This window comes from Pseudoliparis swirei, chromosome 5 (genome assembly GCF_029220125.1).
Source record: "Pseudoliparis swirei isolate HS2019 ecotype Mariana Trench chromosome 5, NWPU_hadal_v1, whole genome shotgun sequence".
NCBI classification, from domain to species: domain Eukaryota; kingdom Metazoa; phylum Chordata; class Actinopteri; order Perciformes; family Liparidae; genus Pseudoliparis; species Pseudoliparis swirei.
In genome coordinates this window covers 14687068-14697348 of record NC_079392.1, presented here as the reverse complement: position 1 = coordinate 14697348, position 10281 = coordinate 14687068, and the positions used below count along the sequence as shown (strand labels likewise).

General features: G+C 40.2%; 1 long non-coding RNA gene across 2 annotated transcripts; it reads left to right on the top strand.

Moving 5' to 3' along the window:
- Positions 1-2201: 2201 nt before the first annotated feature.
- LOC130193603 (uncharacterized) lies at positions 2202-3812 on the top strand. 2 transcript variants are annotated; one of them, XR_008831671.1, is made up of 5 exons: positions 2202-2255; positions 2456-2590; positions 2965-3096; positions 3498-3635; positions 3754-3812. It is a non-coding gene; the product is annotated as an uncharacterized LOC130193603 (long non-coding RNA). The 2 variants fall into 2 exon arrangements; XR_008831672.1 differs by having other exon boundaries at positions 3726-3805.
- Positions 3813-10281: the final 6469 nt, after the last annotated feature.

The following is a 10281-nucleotide window of genomic DNA, read 5'->3' as shown; positions in this document are numbered from 1 at the left end:
GGGGTCACTAAGTGTGTGAATTTGGCACAAGTAGCTTGTACCAAAACATTTTATTTGTTTTGTACAAAGTTGAGGAAAAGCACAGTCGCTTTTGAGATGACATTACTTTACAAAATAAAAGTTAGGCTAAGGCAACAAAAACACAACAGAACCACCACACAATGTTAAACACTGGTCTCGAGATTTATATTTATTACTACTCTGAACTTGGATGCGTTTAACTTGTGTGTTCACGACAAGAGAAGATCCTAAAGGACTTTTCATTGTCATTGCTTTCTACCTGAGCGACACAGGAAAAGTACGGCTGATTTTTGTCCATGTACATGGAGCAGTCACTAATTCACGGCCTGCCATGATACTGGGCTGATAAATCTGTGTATTGTCATTGTGGATTCAGGAATCATGATGGGTGGTCTTGTTTGGTTTTTCTGAATGCCTGCATTGGTTCCAGGTCTCTGGGGGGAGCTTTTTCAGAGTTGACCCAAGTGACTGGATGTATGTACTGGACAGTGATGTTGAAATCATTTTGCCCTGCTTTCAAAATGAAGGTGTCCGAATTTGCTGGATTTGGACGTTGAAATTGAAAGTGCATTCTGTTAAGAATATAAAAATACATACTTCGTACTCCATGTCCCTTACTTTGCATTAAGGCCCCGAAGCACCATACCTTGTGTCCTTCGATGGCAGTAAGGCCCCGACCAGAGAGAACAGCACATACACATGTTCACCCACATGCTTTGGAACATACTGACACCGCCTCATAAAAAGCAGACAGGTACAAACTCTTCTTGACCTCGGCCAGAAGGTGACACATCCACACAGGGAGGATAATTAGTCACGCAGGGGAGTACTAGGCACGAACTATGCACAAAACCCCCATCCACACAGGGAGGACAACTACACAGGAAAAAGGGGAGAGTAATTTTTCCAGAGTTAACATTATTTTCCTCTGAAAGTCATTTTTATTCATTTCGGATTATAATGATTTCCGATGACCACAAGAATGGGAGTAAAAAAACAGATTAAACCTTATTGGAGTAATATTAAGAACACGCCCACTAATGTTTGTTAAGTTTCGTTTCTGCCGCCATTTTCTAGTCCCGCAGTGCAAGGTGAGGTGAGTGGCAGTGAGCCCAGGTAAGTCTGCAAAGTACTACATATCGATTTTAATAGGATAAAATGTCATCAGCATTTTTTGTTGGCTTATTTGAAAAGTAAAGCCGGTGAGTTACATGATAGCTGGCGAATGTGTTTTCTCACGTTGTGGTTAGTTGCACATGTGTTTTTACTCTAAATTTAATGTGTACATGGTGGTGCTCAACGTCGTCGCGATCGCGATCGACGATCCGATGCGGCGACCTGATCGTCAGTCGCGCGGTATTGATAGAGATCATGACATAACAAAAAAATTGGCGCCCCCTGTCACTTTCCTTTCTATGGCCACATTACAGCAGAAGCATGTTTTTTCTCTCTCGTGCTTGCAGGTGGTGACACACTTACTAGCCCCCGTCGTCGATCGCCTTGACTTGGTCACATAATAAGTAGCTCGCATGCTGAAAAAGTGTGAGCACCCCTGGTGTACATTGACGTGACATCTTGTGTGTGTTTCAACTACTATTGGGCTAGCAAGCACGAGGTTAGCAAGCTATTGTGTGTTTCAACTGCTATTGCTAGCAAGCCTGTGTGGTTTTGTTTAACCTGCTGTCGGTTAGTAAGCATTTGGTGTTTTAATTCACCTGCTTCGGTTAGTAATGTCTGTTTTGTTAGACCTGCTGTTTGGTTAGCAAACACATGTTTTACTCTGAATTGAGTCCTGTACATTGACCGTTTTCGCTCTGCTGTTCGATGAGCAAGCTTGTGTGTTTTACTTCTATTTTGATCTGCAGTTTGGTTAGCAGGTATATACTTCTACTGACATTCCCTCATGGCCAGTGTGTTGGACTAGCATCATACAAACCTTATAGACCTGTCATTTACGTAACTTGTTGCTGCTATAGAGTTGGCCATTATTTTGTTCACCCGATTTACTTAATCAGAGCAGCATAGACAACATGTGTACAATACAAATGGAATAAGTCAAGGTGGACAATGGATTATAAATGTTAATGAATGACTTTGTAAATAGATGTGCAAAATCTAATAAAATAACCTTTTCATGTCATGTAGGATGAATGCTGTTGGAGTGAAGTACAGAGATCGACAAAAATACCTCTATTTTGAGGGCCAAGTTACCTATGCATCGTTTTTGGAAAGTGGTGAGTGGAAAACCTAATGAATTTCAGTCTAACACACTAAACAAACTGAAGCGGTCGGTTTGGGGGGCATGGTGCAGATTTTAATGAACTATTACTAAGGAGAAAATATACCTTAACTGTTGAGGTTTATATTGCTTATTTTATTAAATTTCCCTTGTTCTGGAGTTCATATTAAATTTTTATTTTTTTAATGTTCACAGCTTCCAAGAAGTTCAGCATCCCAACCTTGGACTTAAGAGTCTTTGATGACACAGACTGAGGTTGATGAAGAAGTCTTTGATTTCCTCGTGAAAAAACAAAACCTAGGTGTGCTCGAGAAGGTCCAAATTCAGATGGTAAGTTTCTTAGTGTCATTAATTTTTCTTTTTTAATGAGCAGGGTAGAGTGGATAGTGAAAGGGAGAGAGATTGGGGGAATGATGATCAGTAGTCAGGAATTGATCATGATCACTGCATTGGGCATTGCCAACATGGACCATGTGCTTAACCACGTAGCCACTGAGCACACCAGTGTCATTCATTCTTTGAGTCTTGGCGAGCCTAACATGTTCTATTTAAGACGAGCAGATAAATCTGCTGGATTGTTAGTTTATTATAGTTCCAATAATCTTTGTTTGTGTGATATTTTTTTGGTAGTTACTTTAATACTTTTGGCAATTGTATGGTGTTAGTGTTAATCACACCAGCTGAATGTTTACATGGTTTGACAGATTGCCTGAGTTCCCCTGCAAGCAGCTCCTTTACCAGCTCCAGTGGGGATATTGATGGGGACTCTGATGACACTGTAATATTGCAGTGCAGTCCTGCCACAAGACGGAGAGCTGAAAACCTCTCTTGCCAAAGTAAGCAATGCTGATTGCACTACACGCCTTCAAAAAGTTTACATTTTAAACAATTAATCGATTTGTTGTTTGGTCAATAAAATGTCAGTTTCCCAAGTCGCAAGATGACGTCCTCAAATGTCTTGTCCACAAACTAAAGGGATATTGAGTCCATTGTCATAAAGGAACAAAGAAACCAGAAATATTAACATTTAAGAAGCTGAAATCTTCTTAAAAGCTTATTTTCTTTCAAAAAAACCTACTCAAACCAATTATTCGATTATCAAAATAGTTGATTATTTTTTGTTTGATTAATTGTTGCAGCTCTACATAGAAGTCTTGTGTGCTTGTAGATGAGGAGATTTATGTGTTTACATTGATCTGATTTTATAGTAGTGTAATTTTTTTTAAATGTCACCTAGATGATTGAAGATGTTCTAAAGAACAAACCTGGCGGAGAGAGGATCATCAATGAGTATGCTCGGACAAAAGGTATTAACAGACGGCAGGCGGAGCGACATGGTCAAGATATTGGTTGCACAAATAACAAGTGAACATGGGTATGCTGAAATATTATTTAATTCACAACTAATGTTTTGTATGCACCAAGTTTGCTGATGGTGTCATTTACACTCCAATATTTTCAACAGTGCTCATAGTTTGTGTGTATATGTGTAGGACAAGTCCTTCAAGGCGTGTCAAAGAGGACCACGCAAAGGGGATCATCAACTTGTTCCAATACCTGGCTGATCCAAGGAGCAAGTTTGGTTATGTAAGTACAGAAAACAATTAGTCCTACCTATTTAGTCTTCACTTCTAAACTCAACAGTTTTCGAGCATGATGTACAGCTAGATTTAAAAAATATGTATATATTAACTGCTTGGCTATGGTTTGAGAAAAACTAAAGATGTTAACATTCATGCATGTCCACCATCTCTGCCGTTTTTCCTTAACTGATAATTTAAAACCCTCTTGAGTTTAGCAGTCCAGTCTTGAGCAAGTTCAGCTCAGCTGCTGCATTTTTTAGATTTAAGTGTTAAAATATTTTATCCTGCTAATTCAAACTTGTTGAAAATAACAATTCATTTCACTCTGAATAATACCTTTTTAGGAAACATTTTACAATGCAGAAGATGGGAGTGGGTATCTGGCTTGGAGATTGAAGTTTGTCCAAAAGGAAGCTTCTGATGGACAAAAGAAGGCCATGAGACTCAAGAACACAAATGGGTATGTGTTGTTGTTACCTGTAACCAAACTGCATACATGAGAATCATGGCAGAGTTCCCAAGTGTTGTTTATTAAATCCTAGGACACTGTCATATCCATATCCACTGTTACAGGGGGCCCATCAGCTGAAAGAGACTTGAGGGAGGACAATCCCCTAATGACAGACAGCTTGTGTTCTGAGGCCATTGCACTGATGAGGCATACAGCTGATGAAGGAATTGTTATGACGAAGATGAAGCAGACCTTCAACTATCGTCAAAAGATCATTCATGATCCAGTGAAGTCCTCTGATGTCTTTCTGGCCTTCCCAAGATTCCTGGACATACAAGGATTAGTATGTTCAACTTACTTCATTGTAACTTGTATTTTAACTTGTTGACTTGTATTTAAGAAACATCATTAACAACTTGATTTCATCTATTCTGCAGATTGAGCAAGATTTTACTTTGATGTTTGATAACGCCATCTCTGCAAAGTTCCTGGAGAAGTGGCCCACAATTTACAAGCAAAAAGTCCTTGAACAAAGCCGTGGTCTCAGTCAGATGATCTGCAGTACCTCGTCCAGACTGCTGAATCCACAACAGAAGTCGAAAGTGGTGAGGCGAAATAAATGGATTATATTGTTATTGTTCTGTTTTGGTTGTGATAAGATTGAATGTTTTTAGGAAAAAAGCACTTGATGCAGCTGGATTAATCAGTTGGTCCAACAATGTAAGACAGGAAATAAAGGAGCTGGCTTAAGTTCAGGAAGTAGTGGAGCTGTGCATAAAGCCTATTTATTGTAAATGGGAGCATTAGAAGTGCAACACTATTTGTGCTGACTTTTTTTTGGTACATAAAGTAGTGTTTAGATTTTTGTATTAAAGTAATCCTGGAAGTCTTTGTTTTTAATTATTACTTTATTCTTTCAGGATGGGACAGTGACATGTCGTCCATTTTGATCCTTCTGCACCTGCCGTGCCACTCAAGGGCGAAAGAGAGACCAGGAAAGCTCTCCGCCAGACAAGCCAGTGAGAATCTTGTGAAGTTCATCAAGGTAAGGCTGCCATACAGGAAACATCACGAGCTATATCACACCACATATCTTTTTGTCGTTTTCTTGGTGTTTTAAAAAAAAGCTGTTTTCTCAAACTTTTTCTTCTGTCACAGACAGGGACCAGCATCCAGGGGCATCTCGATGGAATCGCAGGCAGCCTTAAACCATACCTGCTTGCTGTGGGAACTCAGAGGAATGTGATTCACAAGTACTTCATTGACAAACAGGCAATATCTTGTAAGTCATCTGGCTCTCCTGCTTGTTTTGATGAGCTTTTCAAAGCTCACTTGGTCTTGCACCCATTGCAACCCACGATCTCGTCAATGTGTACAACTTCCTTCAGACAACCATTTATGAAATCGATATTGATACAACCAAGGTGAATCCTAGAGTTGCAGAGTTGAGGCTCAGATGCTGCGTTGAGTAGATTTTTCTGATTTGTTTTTCTGTGAGGGCTCCATTACAGAATTAAGGTATTCTGAAATGTTGTTTTTCATTTGTAAGAGCTCTCAGACAAATACTAATTTAGTTGTATGTGTTAAAATTCATTGTGACATGCCAGTTTTTCATAAGATCCACCATGCTGTTGTGAAGGATGAGACATTGTTTTTTGTTACTTTTGCACTACAAACGGTGTGTCATCGGCATTTTAATGCATTTCAAGTTTTGTACACAACAGACGGACCTCATATTGTGTTTGTCAACGATCTTTTCTGTCACAAAGCATTCGATTTACAGGTGTCTTGCAGTCATAATGACTCCAGTTTTTATATTGTGCCATACTGTTTCCTGTGAACACTTAATAAAGTAAAGGTGTCACTTAAGGTATTGGGTTCTGATCTATTTTTTTCACCTTTTAAAAGCTTTGCCGTGTAAAAAGTTATATAGTGAGTAAAATTCTGTTCTATTCATAATAAAGTTAAACTCTTTTGAGTAACATTCACTTTATAATATATTCTATTTGGAGTAAAATGATGTAACATTTATCATTTTGATTTCTATATTGAGTAAAATTCAGTTCTATACAGAGTAAAACTATGGTAGAGTTGTTTTTATTTTATACTAAATGGATTGAATTATCATCAGGTAGAGTAAAATTCTGTTCTATACAGAGTAAAACTAGGGTAGAGTTGTTTTTATTTTATGCTAAATGGAGTGAATTATCAGGTAGAGTAAAATTCTTGCACTAAATAGAGTAAAACTAGGGTAGAGTTGTTTTTATTTTATGCTAAATGGATTGAATTATCATCGGGTAGAGTAAAATTCTGTTCTATACAGAGTAAAACTAGGGTAGAGTTGTTTTTATTTTATGCTAAATGGAGTGAATTATCAGGTAGAGTAAAATTCTTGCACTAAATAGAGTAAAACTAGGGTAGAGTTGTTTTATTTTATGCTAAATGGAGTGAATTATCATCAGGTAGAGTAAAATTCTTGCACTAAATAGAGTAAATTTAACTCTGAAAGTTTAACTGTCATAAGAGTAAATTTTACTCTATTTGGACTGGGACCAAATGTTGTCTTTTTTAGAGTAAAATGTTATTCAATTTGAGTAAATTTTACTCAGCCAATTTTACTGTGTAGGAACTCTGTGTAACCCCTGGCTCTGACCTCACCTTGACCACTCTATCGTATAATTGAGATTTAATAAGGGCCGTACCTGTCACCGTCAAATAACTTGTTTATGTAAGCAACAGATAGTTTCAATGTCTTTTTAGTTTCTATTATATTAAAGAAACCAGCACCTCCTTAGTAGAAACTGCACAGCTCCTGCTTTAAATGGAGAACATACACACGCACTGATTATGATGATGGCGAGAAAATCTGAGCCAAGAGGGTGGGACCACCCTGAGCTCCATCATAAGGTGTTCAAAGTCTAAACCAGGAACACCTCCACCTGTTTAACCAACCACTGTTGCTGTCGTGAGCCAAGAGGGTGGGACCACCCTGAGCTCCACCGATGAGACGGACACAGTTTAAACCGAGTGACGTCTCCATCTATATTATCCAATCACGCTTGCTCTTAAAGATTATAAAGAGTCACGATCTCCTTGAGAACTTTAGTCTGTTATCGAACGATGCTTTTAGCTGACTTCATCCAGGCCCGTGCTGCACGTTAAATATGTTGTGTCTTTGGACTTTTTGTTCCACCACACTTGGTTAAATCCATTTTGTTTTGAAATTTACTTTGCCGTCCTGGTCATCTTTTGCCAACCTTCGACAATTCCTGAACTCAATTTTGACGACTTTGTCCCAGAGCTGGGATCCACCAGGGCCCTGAATTCAGAATTAGTTGTTTGCAACCAAAGGGTTAACTCTTGGTTTTCAGTCCTACGATGGGGGTTCATCGTTAAGGTACGTTCACACCAAAAGTGACGCAATTTTTTCGCGCGACCGAATCCCATGAAAAGTCAACGTTCAGACGCGTGTTGCTGCGATGACGCAACATTTTTCCGGGTGGCACATTTGGGGCGACGCGTTTTGAGCGGCGCAATTTTCACCCCTAGTTGAAATATTTAAACTTTGAGGCGATAATTTCGCAACTCGGGCCAATCAGCTCTCGAGTTGCTCCGCTCGTCATCGCTGTCCCGCCGCTGTTGAATCAGAACAAGACGGACAATAATGTTATGAACACAATAACGCATGTTTAGAGGTTCCGCTCTCGTAGTGCTGGAAGTGGAAGTCATTCAGACGTAACAGTTAACTTAATCGGTGAAAGTGCCCGAGCTGTGTGAGCCTACGGGTGATGTTATAAACCTAATTATGAGGGCGTTAGATGTTCTGACGTTTGTAAGATGTCCTCAACAAGTATAAAGCAGAACTAGTGATTCGGTGGATGAACGAAATGATGACTGTCTTTACGGAGACGAGACACGGAGATAAGCCTCGACCCTCACGGAGCTTCGCAACGCTTATAGCGTGAACACGGCAAATGGTTGGGCGAGTAAACTCAGGCGTTTTGGGCGACGTGACAAATCGTGTCGCTTTTGGTGTGAACGTACCAAGAGTTAGCAGCATCCAAAGTAAACTGCAGCCAATAAGCTGCTGTCTGCAGGACTGCAGAGCCTTTAACACCAGAGAGCGACCTTTCAGCTAGATCACGTCTGGTTCCTCATGTGAAACGAGAAGTCAACGTGGATTTATATCTCCTGGAATGGCATACATTACTTCAGAAACGAAGCTTAAAGTACTTATGTAAACCCAAATAGAGGAGTAATATTTTGTAGGATAATATATGTTGTATAGGTACATGGGTGCCTTGGTCACCAGAATGTCAATCTGCAACAGCCCAAAATCCAGATTCCTTCTAAATATATCAAGCAGATATCTCCAGATTTGGTGCTTTTATCTCGAAATTAATAATACATTTAATATGCTGCCCCACTAGTTCCCAAAACATTGTCAATAGATACAAGTATAATTGTTACAAACTAAGCCTATGGCTAAGAATGTCAGGTGTTGATACTTATTTTGTAAACATGAGAAGGGTCATGTTTGCCCAGTTAATAATTCTAGTAATTCTCCTGGATGGGCCATTGGCATGAGAAGAAAAAAACCCAAATGCAGTCGGCAGTCACACATAGAAGTGGCTGGTTACGACCATGCACCCTGATGGTCACGCGGGTATTGAGTTCTCAAAAGGCGTGACCAGACATGACTCAAAGGTGTGAGTCCCTGCTTTGGACTGTTTGAATTCAGTAATGGTAAAAGTAATTTCATGGAATTGATGGGAAATGCCATGAAGGGGATGCAAGAGATAAAACATGCTCCCCAAATTATCTCTCAAAGCTTTACACCCTAGAGGGCAGACCCTACAACTATCTCATCTGAATAATGTCGATGCACACGCACACACACACACACACACACACAGGTGCACAGTCCAGAGAAAGAGTACATGTATTTCCCTGAATTGTGTCTCGTCTCTCACAGCAGACTGTGAATCACACCCTTAAATAGAATGGCCAGTGGCCTTCATTATGTGGGGAGACTGGAGATGAGTGTCATTGAAGCTCAAGTGCTTCCATGTATAATCATAAACTTCCTCTCTAAATGACGGTAACATTAGGCAGACTGTCAATTAGGCAGAGTGCATTATGTTACATATGTCTGACGATGGGTCCCTGGGCAAAGCGGTGCTGATTAGCATTGGCCTTTGTCTCTGGATCTGGGTACATCTGTGTCTATTCATGATAGCCTATATGAGTGACTTATAATTGCACCATGCTTCCTGCTCAGTTGCCTTTACCATTCTGGAGATTCAACATCATTACGCAGCCCTCTCATCTATGCTAACCTGTCCCTTTTCTCCCCTGAGGTATTTGTCATTCTATTTCATGCCTGAGTTAATTTCTCTGCCTAACTGAGCTCAAATTATTGTATGCAAACTGAGTTGCTGCTGCGGAGTTGTTTAGGATGCCGTTGTAATGCAAAAGCAGAAATCCTCCAGTGACATACAGCTGCTCAGTCCCAGGTGGTAATGCACTTCGACCTCCCCCCTGTCTGAAAATCACACATCAAACATGGAGTCACAGGAAATGTGTTGAGGGATGAGCTTTAAGGCTCCTCCTTCATAATTGTTTAACACAGTCCTGTTTGCATTCCTTGTCTTATCTGGGAAGTGTGAGAGGTTTTGTTCTGACTGATAATGTCTGGACAAGCACAGCTCATTTGTTTCCTCGCTTTAGTCGAGGTCTTTTGATCAGTGCGAGCCTCGAGTTATCAAAGTATGAATAAAGCAGCCAACTGTGATCTGACGCCGTGGCGAGGTTCTCATTGTGGTGCACACTAAGGGGACAACGGCATGTCCAGTGAATGAAGAAGGGCCCTCGGTTGCAAGGTGATGGATTATGTCGACATGGATGCTGACTGGCCTCCATGAGCCCTTGCGTGTTGGAGGGGTAGGTTGAACAGGGGTCTTATTTATGTAACATCGAGTAGCACT